The following is a 17,589-nucleotide window of genomic DNA, read 5'->3' as shown; positions in this document are numbered from 1 at the left end:
CATACAAAGGGGACCAAAGTTTGTCTCCCTTGCCAACAGAAGTTTATCCAATAAAAGATATTACTTCACCCACCTTGTCTCTTTAATACCCTGGGACCAACATGGCTACAGCAACGCAGTATAAAACAGACTGTCACATGTCAAAATAAATAAAGTAAATATCTTAAACTGTAAAAAGTTCTTAAGCAGCATTTTTCTTTCTTTGCCTATCTGTAAATTTGATTATCAATGGAAATATTTTCCCATCAGTTTGTGTGTTACAGTGAAATCGACATTTACTGACATTTACAATAAGTATCTAATCCTGCCAAGCCTCATCACATTGAACAATTCTCTGCCAGGCTGATTCCCTTTTGGACACTTTTTCCATGTCTTTGATAAGCATCTTTGTAGTCCCCCTCTGTAACAGCTGAAGGAAAGACAGGAAGCAGAGCTAGTGGGCATCCAAAGGACCTTGCTAAGTAAAAAGAAAAGGAGTACTTGTGGCACCTTAGAGACTAACCAATTTATTTGAGCATAAGCTTTCGTTAGTCTCTAAGGTGCCACAAGTCCTCCTTGTCTTTTTGCGAATACAGACTAACACGGCTGTTACTCTGAAACTTGCTAAGTAAGTACCTCGGGTGATGGAGGGGCTGACATCACCTAGTGAGACGTGTCAGGGATTCCTCTCTGAAAAGGGGAATGTTTAAAGCCAGGGATGAAGTTGCAAAAGGCCGAATGGACACTTATTTCATTTAAAACCAGACTTACTTCATTTTAGCTTAAGACTATTATGAATCTAATTGATTTTAAAAACTAATTTAAGTTCAACCTATATAACTTACTTATTTAGACAAGGTCTTATGGAAATTTGTTGATTTCTCACTGATTAGTCTTTACTTCCAGAAGATCCCCTGAGAGCTGTAGGTTTCGGGGGTGAGGAACCCTGCTTTCCATAAGTGGGCAGTCCAAGGGAAACTCCACAAGGACAGCCTCACATAATTTCCTATGTCCTACATAGGCTGCTCCACTGTAGGGAATGTGGGACTGGGTCACAGGACCAAGCTATTCAGAATATCTGCTTCTTTTATCACCACTCTAAAAGCTCACTAGTGTGTGATACATGAGAAATAGGTTATTTCCACAGCATCTGAGCTTCCCCACATTGCAAACAAATTCTGGTTTAAAAAACTAGATGGAAATTACAAGAATGGTAGCATCATTTACCAATCATCAGTAAGAATTAAAAAATAATAAATCCCTGAGAGTGTGTTGGTTGTTTAACTCCTCTGCTCCTTTAGGGGCTACTGGTCCCTCTTTGTATTTTGATTTTATTGTTGATTATATTCTTCTAATCACCAGGGCTTAGCAAATTTGTATTCTGTATTCCTAAAATGCTCTGGTTCCTCTTCTCTGTTCTGTTCATTCCCTCTGGGGCACCTGGTATTGGTCACTGTCAGAAGACAGGATATTGGGCTAGATGGACCTTTGGGCTGACCCAGTATGACCGTTCTTATATTCTCTGCTTATACACAATAATGTGAATTCAGATTCTAAGCACGTTTTCATGCTTCTAAATACAATGCTCACTCTTCATCTCTTTCAAGGCTTTGAAAAGGCCTCATTAGCATGCCCCTAATTTAGGAATAGCAAGAGTCAGGTTCTCTCATTAATGCAAATTGCTTTGGGCAGTACTTAACTGCACATGCACTGTCTCAGCTCCTGACCATGTGATACTATAGTTATGGTTGACACAGCACTCCCATTTACAGTTGTTTTTAACTTTTAAATGAAAGGAGCCATTGGGCTGAAACCTCTCATGCGCTCTCTCAGCTCAGAAGCAAATATGTCTGTAAGGTTTGTATGTAGTGTTTTAGCCGTATCGATCTCAGGGTATTAGAGAGAAAAGGTGAGTGAGGTAATATCTCTTATTGGACCAACTTCTGTTGGTGAAAGAGAGAAGCTTTCAAGCTCACACAGAGCTCTTCTTCAGGTCTGGGAAATGTACTCAGAATGTCACAGGTAAATGCAAGGTGGAGAAGATGTTTAGTTAATACATACAGTATTTCAAGGGACCATTCAAAGTGAATTGGAAGAGGCCACCCAAATACCCTGAGAGAACCCACTTCAATACAGAAATAACCCCCCCTCCAACCTCATATCCCTAGCTGTCACCTTCCACCCCACACTGGAACCCATACAGGGAATCATCAAACTATAATCCATATTGGTTGGGACCATATCCTGAAAGAAATTTTTCCTGAACCGCCACCTCTGTCCTTTATTACAATTTATCCCTGATATCTTCTTCTCTATCTTCTCTAGTCATATGCCTTGCAAAGAGGTATATTAGTCCAAAGAAATTTGACCCAGTTAAGCTGATCAGAATGGGGGCTCTGGTGGGTTGGACCACCCATCCGGGATGCCATCTGATATCCTCGGGTTTCACTGAGCCCGCCCGTTCCATAGCTTGGGCTTCCTCGCCGTGCTTTTGCTGTGCCAGGCCCTCAAGGCTTCACTAACACATGCACACAGGTATGGCCACACCCAGCTGCAAACACAGACTGAAGTCAGCTCTGTGTGAGAGAGTTCAGCTCAGAGATTCACCCAGCACTCACGTGTATACCCTCTTTAGGGAGTTAACCCAAATTAATATTGTCTTGCACTATGTAGAAAAATCTGCACAGTGCAAGCTCATAAAAATCGCCCTCTCTCTCAATGTGGAGAGAGATATGCACAACTTCTTGCCCCCCCGCCCCCCCCCCGTTATAAATTGCACAAATTGGATTATGTTATAAACAAGAAATACATTTATTAACTATTTAAGTGATTATAAGGGATAGCAAGCAGATCAAAGCAGATTAGCTTAGTAAATAAACAAAAACTGCAAACTGACCTTAACACACTGGATAGGTAGGATATAAATTAGCAAATTCTCACCCTCAGTGATAAACAGGCTGGCAGATCCTTAAGGCACAGGTTGCCTTGGCTTTCCCAGGTTTTCATACACAGGCTAAAAATCCTCTAGCCTATGACCATTACTTCCCCCAGTTCAGTCTTTGTTCCTCAGGTGTTTCCAGGTGTGTTGTTGTAGGGAGAGTGAGGTCACCCTGTAATGTCATTTTCCCCCTTTTATATCTTCTCCTCACTTGCTGGAAAGCTCTTTTGCTGTGACCTGGGTTAAACAGTTCCCATTGTGTAGTGCTATCTCTGAGAGGTTTCTACTGTACACAGTTCCTGGAGTAATCCTTGTGCTTGTATCCATTTCCTCAATAAGCCAGTAACATTGTTTGGCCTTTTTACTGTTATACCTGAAAGGCTGCTTGAGGACATGTTTCAGCAACACATACATAGTCAAACTTCATAACTTCACACATGGTGATAGAACACACAATCCAATGAGACATTACTGTCTAGCAGATCAAGACTTTTAGAATGACACCTCACAAGGCACACTTTGTATAAGACGTATTCTAAGTACATGACAGTGGTGAATATTGGGGTGTCAGAGTGTAACAGGGGCCAAAATTGACAGTCCTGCTTCCTGTCTGTCACTCTTCTCCCTCAGCCTCAGGGAGGAAGCGGGCTTGGGTTTCAGTGCCTTGTGGGGCATACAGTGTACAATAGTGATGGCTGCAAACCCCATGGAGCTGGAAGGCTCTGATGATGTACATCCAAGCACTATGTGATCAGGCAGGCACTTTTGCTGGGCTGAAAATGGGTAGCAGAATAGGCAAAAGGAAGATATTGCAGAACTGGCCTCACTCTTTGCAAAATACCTTAAAACTGGGTCCCTTCCACTCACAAAAGTAGAGGAAAGACTCTAATTTCTTCCACATTTTTCATTAATTGCTTGTGGAAAAAATCAGGCTTCAGTGTGTTTCTGTTTTAGATCTGGCAAGAACCAGTCTGTCCCCTTGTCAGATGCATCTGACAAGGACTTAATTTCCAAAAGGGCTATTTTTCACAATAATGCAAGTTGAAAAGAAAAGAAAACCCTTAATGCTTTATGTTGCAAAGTGAAACTGCACATTCCATCATAAAGTGTTTTTTTATATTTCCCCCCCTGATTTCCAGATGCAAAGCATGAACAAAATGTTTGCTATTTATGGATTGATTAAATGCATAGAATGTGAGAGAGGAAGTTAGTGATGTTTCAATTATTCTCTTTGCCAGATGTCTAGAAGTTAACAAAGCACCAGGCTCTGGGAGGGAGTTAATTTGCTCTAATCTCAATATACATTTGGGTCTATGGGGGTTGATTTCCCCAGTTTTCTTTTGTACAATAACTAAAATAAATTAATAGCCTTATTGTTTAAATTCCAAATAGTTTTTAATTCTAAAATTCACTAACTACGAAGCTGAGCAGTTCCGAGCGCCACTAGAGGGAGCTTATACTTCTGAGAACTTGAAACCCCAGCTTCTTTTCCCAAAGAGATCAGTGAAAGATAATCATACAAAATAGCAGAAATAAAAAATGTTTATTATTTAACACAGTATTTATCTTTGAAGTAAATTTCTAATCTTCTTCCCACCAACAAATAGCATCTGTTAATGCACACTGAAGTAAATTAAAAAGAAAGTGTGCTTACTTTTTGCTAAAAGCAAAATACTACATGCGTTTTATTAATGCATTGCAGTTTAACAGTCAATGCATTTGAACTGTTCACTTGCCACAGTGCTTCAGCCTTTCTCTCTTAAAAAACTTTAAAAATCATTTGTGATTATTTCTAAAACTTTTACTTTGCAGTGTGATCAAAGTGTAGCAGTATTGAAACTTTGCTATTAGGGAATCGTTTAGCACCATGAGTGTACATTGCAGTGTACAGCAACCACTCAAGGCTAATAATTATATGCTAATCATTAGGAAGACAGTGCTGTAAATTAATATGCCATTATGTAAGTATTGAGACCTTGCCAAAGAGTCCTGTGCTGACAGATTTTCAGTGTAAAGGCACAGAGCAAAATCCAAACAGCACAAAGAGTATACACAGAGTCGGATTTGATGTGAATCAGCGGCAATCATATTAGAATCAAATCAGGCGTTCAGAGAAATGTTTGTAAAAGTGTAAACAGACTCAAATTTAGTCTGCTCTAAGGAGCTCCTCAGGTCACACTTAAGTTATTGCACCCGTGAAAATCTTGGTTCTTGCGCACAGCCTGCCACAGGAACTTAGAGTGGGTGCATTGTCCCGCTTCTCCACCACCCCATAATCCTGGGCTTTCAAGGGACTGTTTTGGCCCTCAGCGCTGAGTAGAGCTCTTATGTGCCTGTAGCAGCCAGGATGAGCAGGATTGCCCCAAGTCACTACACCTAGAAAAATGCAACCCATACCAACTGTCCCCAGAACTCCATGCACTGGGGGCACAGACCTGGTGGGAGGGAAAAAAAGCAGCCTAGGAAATTTGTAAAATTTTCATGTGATCTTTTTTTTTATATGCCAGATACAGGATGACTTCATGATTCATCTAAACAGGGCATCCCTACAACAGAATGTAATTAGTATCTGACTGTAACTCTTCTTTTTCAATTGTCAACTCAAAATGTTCAAACTTGGCTGCCTAAAATGAGGAACCCACAAGGGTTAAACACCTAAATTCGTGGCCTGATTTTCAGAGGTGCTTCAATGGGAGCTGCAAATCACTTTTTAATTTAGGTGCCTAAATATGAATTGAGCCATCCTTTAGCCACCCATGTTTGAAAATCTGGCATAGGCTCCTTTTACCCACAGAGATATTTGTCTCTATTATTGCAATCAGACAATACCTTTGCTTATACCTATGACCATTTATATATGATGTTTACTGTACATCTGACCAGACACAAATTGGTAAGTTAAATATAGTTCCTGATTTAATGTCACTGTGATGCAGACATGCACACTTATTTTATAACTACCCTGCTGCTGACTGAGTCAGTACCATCTCTGTAAGTGTCCTTCAACTTTGCACTCACAGATCTCAAAGTAATTGGTCTCCATTTCTCTTTCCCTTTTTAGATAGTCAGGCAGCAGGTGTTTGACCTTCTTTCGCCTCACTGGCTGCTGACTCAAGTTGCTTCTCAAATTCTCATTACAAAATCCTCTTCCACCCTTACCAGAGCACATCCCACGTTTCAAACGCAAAGTCACGTGAACTGCTTCTTTTCTTTTTATTGAGTTGGTTCTGATCATCCCCTCCCACGGCAATGCCTACGTGAGGAAATCTCCGTGGATCCCCTCAAGAGACACCCCCCACAAAATATTCCTTTGCGGAATGGGAGGAAAATAAATTAACCAGATATGCCAAATCCGCAAAAAAAAAAAACAAAGCAAAAATTGGGTTTGTTTTTGGCTTAATTGGCATGTGAGTTGCTTGTTGGCTAGTTTTTGGCTTGTGACTTGTAGTTTGTTGCTTCTTTTTTTTGATCAGCTCCTGGCAAGCAGGGACAAAGGGAAGAAGAGAGTCAGGGTGCACAGCGGGCCCACCACAGTCCCAGACTGCACGCCGGGGGGGATCTAGTCACATAGAGTGTTGGGGTTCTTAGGGATTGGCTTGTTTTGGCCTTGTTTTGAAATGGGATTACCCTGATTTTTGGCTTATTGTGAAAGTCGGGGTGCTTATTTACCGCGTGAAAGTTGGCAAATGTGAAATTAACCCGTGAATAAGACAATGAAACAACCCTACCCCAACCCAAACAGAATGATTACAGGGAAGCCAGAAAGGTTAGGACCATCGATGAGTATAGGTGCTGGAACAAGGAGTGTGGGGTGCGGCACCCCCGTTCATGAGAGGTCCTTAGCCTTCACACTGGGGTTCCCCTCTTTCCACTACTGGCAAAAGGCTCCATACACACAGCCACACATTCACGCTGGCCATGGCTGCCTGCACCCAACATCCCATCCCATTAGGGGCCTCAGCTGAAAATAAAACCTAGCTTAATGCTGAGCCTTCCAAAAACATGCTCACACTCTACGGAACGACAAGAGATGTAGACGAAGTTGTGCTTTCTGGTAGCAGCAGCTGCAGTTTGCTTCTAACACAACCCAAGTGTGAGCCCTGGTGCAGTGCTAAGGCGGCAAAAATGCATCACCTACCCACATGCCTTCCCCCCCTCTGTTCCCCTTGCGTGTGGAAAAGCCATCTTTTCCTTGTGATTTTCCTAGTTAGGCAGCTGGCTGGGAAGGGATAATAAAGTCTGATGGAAGAAAGGCTGCACTATCTTCTGCAAATTCTTTTACTCAGAGGGATCAGAGAGGTCACTTGTGCATTAAAGACCTGATCCAAATTCCAGTGGAATCACTAGGAGTCTCACCAGTGACTTTAACAGGCCTTATAGCAACCTCTTATCTCCCAATACATGAAGAACAATCTCCCTAAGTGATATGAAATAACCTTCCTGCTGAAAGACCTACCAGCCAACTCCTCGTTAGTATAGTGGTTAGTATCCCCGCCTGTCACGCGGGAGACCGGGGTTCAATTCCCCGACGGGGAGGCAAAAATACCTTTTATTTCCTCTACTGCTTTATTTATTTAAGGTAAACAGAAACTAAAATATCCTTCCTACCTAGAAACGTTCATTTCTTTAACATTTTAAATACGCTTTAATTCTTTTAAGTTTTCTTTTTTAAAGGGAAAAAAGGCTAAAGCAGTGAACGTTTCAAAAATGCAGCGCCTCCCCGTCGGGGAATCGAACCCCGGTCTCCCGCGTGACAGGCGGGGATACTTACCACTATACTAACGAGGAGCTTCCTGGCAACAGCCTGAAGATGCCTTCCCTTCTAGCTCCCCTAACCGGAACCGCCATCGCTCGCGAGCCCGCGGGGGCTGCCAGGGCGGACGCTGAGAGCCACGGCGAGCGGCAGCGTTCCGGGCGCCGATACGTTGGGAGCGGGTGAAGGCGCGGGGCTCGGAGAGGCAGGAGACGCAGGCGGCGAAGTACTGGGGGCTCTTCGTGGGAGCCCTGCGAAGGTCAGGTCACAGGGCGCGGGGAGCGAGCGGAAGTGGAGCTCCTGGGCCCGCGAGGCTGCTCGGTCGGGGAGGGGGCGGAGGATGGCGGAGGTGAGGCTAGTGGGGGGCACGGGGAGGTGAGGGAGTGGCGGTTGCGGCCCGGGATAGGTGGGGGGCTGCCGGCTGGGGGGGGGGGGCTGTTCTCCGGGGGCGGGGGCTGCTCGGGGCGGCTGCCGGGCTCGTCCCGCTCGCTCTGAGGCCACTGGTGCCTGCCCCGCCACGTGCCGGGAGGGCGGCGGGGGGGTGTCTACATTGGCGGAGGGGCGGCCGCGATTCCGTCCGCGGCGGAGGTGCCTGTCCCGGGCCGGGCTGGGGGGTAAGGGGCCGTTCGGCGCCCTGGTCTCGAGGCTGCCGCGGGTCAGAGCCGGGAGTGGGAGGCTCGAGGCGACTGGACCGTTGCCGGCGGGGGGCGCCTTGCCGCGGTCAGGGCGCGCGGGACAGAGGCGGTCACTGGTGGGCCGTGTCCCCAGCCCGCTCGCTCGCTGCGAGTTGGGACGCGGCGCGGTTGGGAGGGAGCAGCCGTTAGCTTGTGGCGGTTGGTAATTTCTAACGCTGGGCGTCAGGAAGCTCAGCAGGACCTCGTGGCGCAACGGTAGCGCGTCTGACTCCAGATCAGAAGGCTGCGTGTTCGAATCACGTCGGGGTCAACTAGCGTTTTTTGGTTCTTTTCATTCCTTCTTTACTTCTGGTTCTTTAGCCTCCTACTCTGCATAACGCCCGCCGCCTCCCAGTCCTCCGCCCTGATCCGGTCCCTGGCATTACTGGTGCTCTGGGTGGCGACACAGCTACAAAACGGGGAATGTCCCAGAGCAGGAGACCCAGCTCTCAGCATTTCTGTGACAAGATACCCGGGGAGAAGGATTTTATGTAGTCAATACAACAAAACCTGAAGACCCCCATTTCCTTTCCCCTGCCTCACATCGTGGCGTTAGTATCTCGCATTCACGCAGTTCCCTGCTGGGGCACCCAAGGGCGCATTAGTGAGGAGTGAACAGTTCAGAGAAGATTTGAGAGTGAGGAAGAGGTTACTCACCGTGTGCAGTAGCTGCGGTTCCTTGAGAAGTGTGTCCCTGTGGGTGCTGGGTGCTCCACTCTAGGTGTCTTTGCATCTACCGATCTGAGGCGCACGGATACACCTGCAGTGGAGCACCCATAGAGACACTACTCAAAGAAGAAGAAAAGTTTAGTCACCTTGCGCACTAACGATGGTTTTTCGAGATGTGTCCCCCTTTGAGTGCTCCATTGTAGGTGTAGCCACATCCCTGGCCCTCACATTGGGGATGCAAAGACACCTAGAGTGCAGCACCCATAGGGACACTAGCTGAAGAAGAATCAATATTTCCCGGTAAAGCTACATTTTCCGGAGAAGGGCTATTTTGGCAGGCCACATCTCAGCCACCACTTTAGCATGGTTTGGTTTGGTTTGGTTAGCTGGCTTTGTCCATTAAAATTATGAATGGTACCTGAATACTGCTAACTGCAAAAATAATAACTTTGAGGCACTGATGTTGTAAACTTATAAAGCAAAGACATACTCCTTGGGCGTCCAAGCCTGGAGAACTATCCAGCCACACCAGTATCTTAAAGGTTTTGCCTGACAATAAATCAAAATTGTTCTGACCAAATCGTGATGCCTTGCAGTTATTATACTGCAGAATATACTCATCCATGAGTAAGGCTATGATTTAGTCCCGGGTATTTTAATAAAAGTCATGGACAGGTCATGGGCAATAAACAAAAATTCATGGCCTGTGACCTATTCATGACTTATACCCCTTATACTTATAATCTTCAGCGAGGGGGCCACTACGGGGGGGGGAGGTGGGGTACGTCTGGGGAGGCCACTACTGCGGGGAGCCAGGGGCAGCGGCACCAACTGCCAGGGACTTCTGAGCAGCGGCTGCTCCAGCCACCCTGGGACCACTGCTGGGGGCCACCGACAGCGGCTGCTGCCAAGGGTCGTCAACAGCGGCTTCTCCAGCCACCCTGGGACTGCTGCCGGGGGCCACCAACAGCAGCTGCTCTTCCCCCCCCCCCAGGACCACTACTCAGGCAATCCCTGGGGCCGGCCATACTGGTCGCTGCTCGGGCAGTCCCCAGGGCCACCCGAGCAGTGGCTGGTGCATTTGGCCCCAAGCCCACTCCAGCAGCGGCTGGTACAGCTGGCTGCGGGGACGCCCAAGTGACTGGCTGTGGAGCTACTTTAGCAGCAGCTGGTGTGGCTGAACCCAGGGCCACCTGAACAGCTGGGGTCAGCCAAACTGGCCACCACAGAAGTCACAGAGGTTGCGGAAAGTCACGGAATCCATGACCTCCATGACAAACATGAAGCCCTATCCGTGAGCCCCAAAATAAATTGTGTTGGGTGTAGAGTATCTGTGAGTCAACATTCTGATTTTACATTATTTGTATAGTTTTTACTTTTTATCCAGATGGAAGAAAACATTCCTGAGACTGATTATTATGTGAAAATAAAATAAAATGTACATACGTGATTGAGTCATTTAAATTCCTGGAGTTAAATCATTTAAATTCCTGTGTTGTCTCTTTATATGTTTAGTATGAAAATAGAATCCTACAGCCAAACATTGCAAGTTGATTGACCACTTTTCACTTATCAGTACTTTAAAACATATCTAACATCAGACAGTCTGATACTAGTTAATTCATAACAGTATTGTCTTTCAGGTTTTATGCATCAGATTGGCCAAATCAGCATTTGTTTTCTAAATCAATTAGAATGGAAGAGATATAGGCCCTGATTTAGCAAAGCATTTCAGTGCATGGTTATTTAAGCATTTAGTCACATGCTTAACCAAGCACATGAGTTCATCACTATTTAGCTTCAATGGAACTACTTATGCTTAAGGAAAAGTGCTTAGCTGACTCAGGGCCTTAGTGAATGATTATTGCTGCACTAACATAATAGTAAAGATCACATCAGATAAAATTGTTATTATTTATTTATTTATTTAGAGTGTGTATGAAAGTATTTTTTAAAAACATATTTTAAAGACTTGGTCCTTGTGCCAAAGATCTTACTATTTAAATTAGATAAATATTATATAACGACAGCAGTAGGCACACATTAAAGTGAGAAGATATTCTCAAGAAAGAGCTAGCAGGGTAGGTAAAAAACGTGATTTTTTTTTCAATTTGTAAAGGGATTTGTTTGTAAGAAGAGAGGCAAGGAGCTTGGCACACAGGAAGCAGGAGGCTGTTTCAACTACAGAAAGTGGCATAAAAGAAGATGGGAAGCAAAGAAAAGAAAGGGAGTTTTAAGGGCTGGAGCTGGGGGTGGGGTAAATGAGAGCAAATATGGAGGAAGGGAACTGTGTTGTAAAGAGTCTTGAATACTGTCATAAATATAAAGGGAAGGGTAACCACCTTTCTGTATACAGTGCTATAAAATCCCTCCTGGCCAGAGGCAAAGTCCTTTTACCTGTAAAGGGTTAAGAAGCTCAGGTAACCTGGCTGGCACCTGACCCAAAATGACCTATGAGGGGACAAGATACTTTCAAATCTGGAGGGGCAGGGAAAAGCTTTTGTCTGTCTGTGTGATACCTTTGCCAGGAACAGATCAAGGATGCAAGCCCTCCAATTCCTGTAAAGCTAGTAAGTAATCCAGCTAGAAAGTGCGTTAGGTTTGCTTTGTTTTGGCTTGTGAAATTCGCTGTGCTGGAGGAAATGTGTATTCCTGTTTTTGTGTCTTTTTGTAACTTAAGGTTTTGCCTAGAGGGATTCTCTGTGTTTTGAATCTGACTGCCTGTAAGATTATCTTCCATTCTGACCTTACAGAGTTGTTCTCTTATCTTTTTTTTGTTCTTCTAATAAAGTTCTGGTTTTTAAGAATCTGACTGGGTTTTTTGGGTCTTAAAAATCCAAGGCTGGTCTGTGCTCATCTTGTTTATTCTCAAGCCTCCCCAGGAAAGGGGGTATAAGGGCTTGGGGGGGATATTTTGGGGAAATAGGAACTCCAAGTGGTCCTTTCCCTGATTGTTTGTTAAATCACTTGGTGGTGGCAGTGTTTATTTAATCCAAGGGCAAAGACTTTGTGCCTTGGGGAAGTTTTAATCTAAGTTGGTAGAAATAAGCTTAGGGGGTCTTTCATGCAGGTCCCCACATCTGTACCCTAGAGTTCAGAGTGGGGAAAGAACCCTGACAAAGATGAACAAAAGAAGATTGAATTTGGAGTGAAAGGAGAAAGTCAACAAAGGCATTTCAGGCATTGATAACGTTAGAGGGGTGTGACAGGCAGATGATTTCAAAGCAGCCTTTGGATGGATTGGAGTGGGAGATACCAAAGGCAAGAAGTCCATGGAGGAGAAAGTTACAGTAGCCAAGGCCACATCTACACTATCCACCGGATCGGCGGGTAGTGATCGATCTATTGGAGATCGATTTATCGTGTCTAGTGTAGACGCGATAAATCGATCCCCGAACACTCTGCCGTTGACTCCGGAACTCCACCACGGTGAGAGGCGGAAGCGGAGTCGATGGGGGAGTGGCGGCCATTGATCCCGTGCCGCGACGACGCGAAGTAAGTGATTCTAAGTCGATCTAAGATATGTCGACTTCAGCTATGCTATTCTCGTAGCTGAAGTTGTGTATCTTAGATCGATCCCCCCACCCCCCCAGTGTAGACCAGGCCCAAGACATGAGATGATCAAGACAAGAACTAAGATTTTAGCAACTGGGATAGAAAGGATAACATTTAATGAAGTTATAAAGGAGGAAATTACAAGATTTGGTGATAGCCTGGATGTTGAGGAAGGAGAAAGAGGTGTCAAAGATAAGAATAAGGTTTCAGGCTTAGGTACAGAGAAAATTGTTTGGTATCATTCAAACAATGACAGAAAAGAATGAGATAAGAGGTTTGGATGAGTTTTAGATCTACATCAGTCAGGTGGTATCACAGAAATTAAGTTACTGAAATTAGCAATGTTCTGTGTGTCTTGCTTTGAAAATAATTGTCTCTTCTTCTCCTAAACACTAAAGACCTGGAAATCTACTCCAGAAACATAAGGAGGAAAATCAAATCAGGTGCATATTCTGCTAGAAGCTTCCCATCAACTCCAGTCCTGAGAAAGTCCTCTGTTTCATCTTCCAAGCATGTTGTCTCTGTCAATGAAAAGGAGATAGATATAGGGAACAGCCAAATTGGCATGTATCTCTCTAACACCCTCCTGATAGCTTAGTATGAGTGCTGCTGCAAGCATTATTATCTTCTGCTAGGTGCCCTCCATTACATATACTGGGGCATCATTCACTGGCTATTACAGAGGTGATATTTTCAGGGGGTTGCAAGTTTTTCAAAGAGATTGACGTTTTAACAACACAGCATTATATTATGTCATTGGCGTGGGTTGTTCCATATGAGTTTATACTTCTCATTGTGATACAAGAAAATTTGGGGAGTGGCCTGTTTACAGCTGATTGTTGGCAAAGGCAGTATAATTTAAAAAATGTGATTGTATTTTTGATAATTGTAAGTGCATTCCCCCAGAGGCATGGACAATTGGCGCACTTCTTAAATCTGAAAAAAATAAATAAAATAGATGAAATCTACCTAAATCTGTCAACCAATTTGTCTACTTTCTTCATACCAGTGAGCCCCTTCTTTACAAAGTCAGACTTTTGACTTTCCCTAGGCTTCTAAGCTTTTGTCTGTACTAGACTAATAGTCATGGAAAGTCTATCCAGCTTTGTGTTCCCTTTAACAATACAATAGATCCTCTCTCCAAAAGAACCATGTCTAAAAAGCTATCTGTCTATATCTCACACTGCCATACCTAGGATTGCCATGTGTCCAATTTTCGACCAGAACGCCCGGTCGAAAAGGGACCCTGGCGGCTCCAGTCAGCATTGCTTACCAGGCCGTTAGAAGTGCTCCAAGCGCCAGCTCTGCAGCTCCCACTGGCCGGGAACTGCGGGCAATGGGAGCTGCAGGCGCGGCGCCTGCGGATGGGGCAATGCACAGAGCTGCCTGGCCACGCTTCTGCATAGGAGCTGGAGCGGAGACATGCTGCTGCTTCCGGGAGCTGCCTGAGATAAGAACCACCCAGCCCCTGCACCCCTGCCCTCTGCCCCACCCTCTGAACCTCTTGATCCCATGCAGGAGCCCCCTCCTGCACACCAAATCCCTAATCCTTGGCCCCACACCAGAGCCTGCACCCCCAGCCAGAGCCCTCATCTCCCCCGCACATCCAACCCTCTGCCCCAGCCTGGAACCCCCTCCCGCACCCTGAATCCCTCATTTCTGGCCCTACCCTGAAACCCACATCCCCAGCCCAGAGCCCATACCCCCTCCCACACCACAACCCCCTGCCTCAGCCCAGAGTCCCCTCCCATACTTCAAACCCCTCTGCTCCACCCCCCCAGCCCAGAACCCCCTCCTGCACCCCAAACCTCTCATCCCTGGCCCAACCCCAGAGCCTGCATCCCCAGCCAGAGCCCTCACCCGCATCCCAACCCCCTGCCTCAGCCCAGAGCCCCCTCCCGCACCCTGAACTCATTTCTGGCCCCACCCTGAAGCCCTCACCCCCAGCCGGTGTCCTCACCCCCTCCTGCACCCTAACCCCCTGCCCCAGTCCAGTGAAAAGGAGTGAGTGAGTGAGTGATGATGTGGGGCGGGGGGGGAAGGGGTGGAGTGAGCAGGGGCAGGGCCTCGGAGAAGGGGTGGGGCGGAGCCTTGGAAATGAGCAGGGCAGGGCAAGGGTGTTCAGTTTTGTGTGAGTAGAAAGTTGGCAACCCTAGCTGTACCTTGCCAGGCCTGCAACTTCATGGCCATGTCAAGGCACATTCAGTCCAAGGGATATGTACTTCTGCAGCTAACGTGCAGCCAGTTGACATCTGGAGGGCCTACTCTCCTTCAAAAGGTTATGACAAACTCACACTGAAGTGGGAGAATGGGGCCCCAGGAGATTTATTAGGTGGCCGCACAGAACTCTTTTGAAAACATTTACAAAGGATTACTGCTTGGACTCAGCCCCATGGCAAAAATCAAGGTTGGCCCATTGGCATTAGCTTTTACCAAGAATGGAGACATCCCACAGCATATGTTGTATCTTTGAAGAAGAGATAATTGTGTGCCTGTAATTGTTGTTCTCTGAAGATATACTGCCATTTAGAACAAAGCCCTTACGCTCACCTCTTTTGAGGTTGGGGTCTATAATTCTGTTACTCTTCCCCAAATTTCATAACATTAAAACTCTTGTTTATATAGGAACTATTGCTTGGGAACACGTATGGTGGCTATATCCCCCTGCTGTAGCAAACAGCTTTGGAACATTAAACTAAGGAAGTTTCTGTCTGCTCTTGTGCTGGGAACACACACTTGAATGGTGATCCAGTACAGTGTTTCTCAACCTTTTTGATATCAGGGACCGGCTTGTTGCCTTCCTAAACTGTTTCAGGGAAATCTCAGGGACCAGCACTAGTCTACAGACCAGTTGTTGAGAAACACGGAATTTCAGTACACGTGTAACATCTTCACAAAACAACAATTATAATCTTTTTTATAAAATGGTATATGGGATGAATTTGCAAACATTTATGAAAGTGAGAGATGACTAGGACTAGTTGAAGGTTGGCATAGTGTGAGCAAGTCCTCTGAACTAACTGATACTAGTCCATAGCTTCTCTGGAACGGAGACTGCATGTTGTGCCAGACTACAAGGTAGACAAATATCCCCTAGGAACTAAGGTGAAACCACAAAGCACATGTCACTTGTGACCAGATCTAAACGTGTGTCCTAAGAATGGAGGTGTTAATGTATTGTAGCTATCAACCTGAAAAACTTATTGTATACATTTTTGTTGTTATATTAATATGGAGACAAATATTTCTGTAAGCTGGAAAAAAATCTAATAAATGACCCCTTAAGCTTACAATAGTAGTTTTATAGATGGTGACTAGAATTTCTGAGTTATTGTTTGTATATTATCAAGTTTAAACTCACATCTGGAAATGATTCAGCATGGAAAACTATAAAGTAACCATTTTTTACATCATTTCTAACCGTCAGTTCACTCAAAGTAGGAACTGATACTTCTATTTTCAGTTTTCATTCACTTAGGGCTGTGTCTGTCAAAATGCCAGTAGCAAAAAAAGTTTAAAATATTAATACAATTCAGTTGTGATTTTTTTTTCATACGAGTAAATGACCATTTGAGAATTTTTATGCTTGAATAAAACAGATTAGGCAAATTCAGCCATGGAGTAACTCTGTTTTAATTAATGGAGTTACACCATAGATGAATTTGGCCCACGATAGTGAGATATGTTTCTTTCATATTACTTTGCAAACTCAATTTCAAGTGTATTAAAAAATTAACCTTCTGATGAGAAAACTAGAATTATGTACAAGCAATTTTTTCATTTTTCCTCTTTCATTCACTCAGGAACATGGAAAAGCAATGTGATTTAACTAAGTATAATTACAGTGTACAATTATGATTAGGCAACTGTTTCTCTTATTTCCATCTTCTGTTGCATACTTGGTAAATATCTTTATTTTCTTTGCCAAACCTTGTCATGGATTAAATTAAAATTCAATTTATGTTTTTTAAAGTTGTGTTTTAGATACAGGGATTTCCATTTTAATGTCTAAATCTTATAAATCAAGGTGGGTTATTTTAAATCACATTCTTAACATTTAAATTTAAATGCTTTTAACAGGGAGCTTCAAATTTAAATGTTAATGGTGGGTGAGTCTAATCTTTTATTGGACCAACTTCTGTTGGTGAGACAGACAAGCTTTCTGTCTTATACAGAGCTCTTCTGCATTTATTGTTATCTTTACTTTGCACTTAGAGTTAAATATGAAAAAATACCTTTAAAATTTCAACATCCAAAAATCTCCATTGGAAATGCATTATGAATCATCTTTTAATACACAAACTTAGAAAGTAAAAATCTTACATTTCAATGCAACATGAAATGTACTTTTTGTTTTTATTCACAATGCTATAGAACAAGGGTCATCAAAAAAGCAGAGGAATCTCCCACTAAACTCAAGATTTGAGATTATTTAAAAGCTAGTCAGCCTTGGCCCATTCGCATCAAAGAAAAGTCTTTGACTGGAAATCTCTTCTCACATTCTGGAAAGCTGAGGAATTCTGGTAATTTGGAAGGGTCCTGTACAGAAAGTATTTTTGGCTTCTGCTTTCAACATTTTTCACATTTTTAGGCAGGCTTACAGTAACTTTTCAGCAGTTGAAAATGGACACAATCTCACACTTGTATCTCTCTCTTCTCTTTTCCTCTTCTTACTAGCATATGTCTTGACAATAGGTAAAATACAACTACCTGTCTCTCAGGTAGGGACAGTGGAGAATGTGATTATTACTGATTCAACCCTTGAGAAGCAGAACTCACTGGTAGATACAAATTTAGCCTTAATTTCAAATAAGGTAATGCTTCACAAAAGGTGTCACCAGCCAATAGCTTTGCATTCAATACAGGGGTCCCTTTGGGCTGGCTTGTAGTGACTTGGTACGTTTTTCTAGTACCGTCTGTTACTCCAGAATCTACGTTCTCATTTAAAAAAAAAATAAGGGCCAGGTCCTCAGGTGGACCTGACCTTTAATCCCAGAAGTAGCCACAGGCCTACAAGGCCT

At 44.2% G+C, this 17,589-nt stretch overlaps 1 long non-coding RNA gene and 3 other non-coding genes across 4 annotated transcripts; 3 read left to right on the top strand and 1 right to left on the bottom strand.

Moving 5' to 3' along the window:
- Positions 1 to 7,381: 7,381 nt before the first annotated feature.
- TRNAD-GUC (transfer RNA aspartic acid (anticodon GUC)) lies at positions 7,382 to 7,453 on the top strand. Its single transcript has one exon. It is a non-coding gene; the product is annotated as a tRNA-Asp (tRNA).
- A 180-nt stretch (positions 7,454 to 7,633) lies between these two features.
- Positions 7,634 to 7,705, bottom strand: TRNAD-GUC (transfer RNA aspartic acid (anticodon GUC)). Its single transcript has one exon. It is a non-coding gene; the product is annotated as a tRNA-Asp (tRNA).
- A 197-nt stretch (positions 7,706 to 7,902) lies between these two features.
- Positions 7,903 to 13,536, top strand: LOC125630060 (uncharacterized). The gene is made up of 2 exons (XR_007354540.2): positions 7,903 to 8,019; positions 8,666 to 13,536. It is a non-coding gene; the product is annotated as an uncharacterized LOC125630060 (long non-coding RNA).
- On the top strand, positions 8,544 to 8,615 carry TRNAW-CCA (transfer RNA tryptophan (anticodon CCA)). The gene has a single exon. It is a non-coding gene; the product is annotated as a tRNA-Trp (tRNA).
- Positions 13,537 to 17,589: the final 4,053 nt, after the last annotated feature.

Source organism: Caretta caretta, chromosome 1 (assembly GCF_965140235.1).
Source record: "Caretta caretta isolate rCarCar2 chromosome 1, rCarCar1.hap1, whole genome shotgun sequence".
Lineage (NCBI taxonomy): Eukaryota > Metazoa > Chordata > Testudines > Cheloniidae > Caretta > Caretta caretta.
The sequence above is the reverse complement of the archived record's forward strand: the minus strand, read 5'-3'. Positions and strand labels throughout refer to the sequence as shown.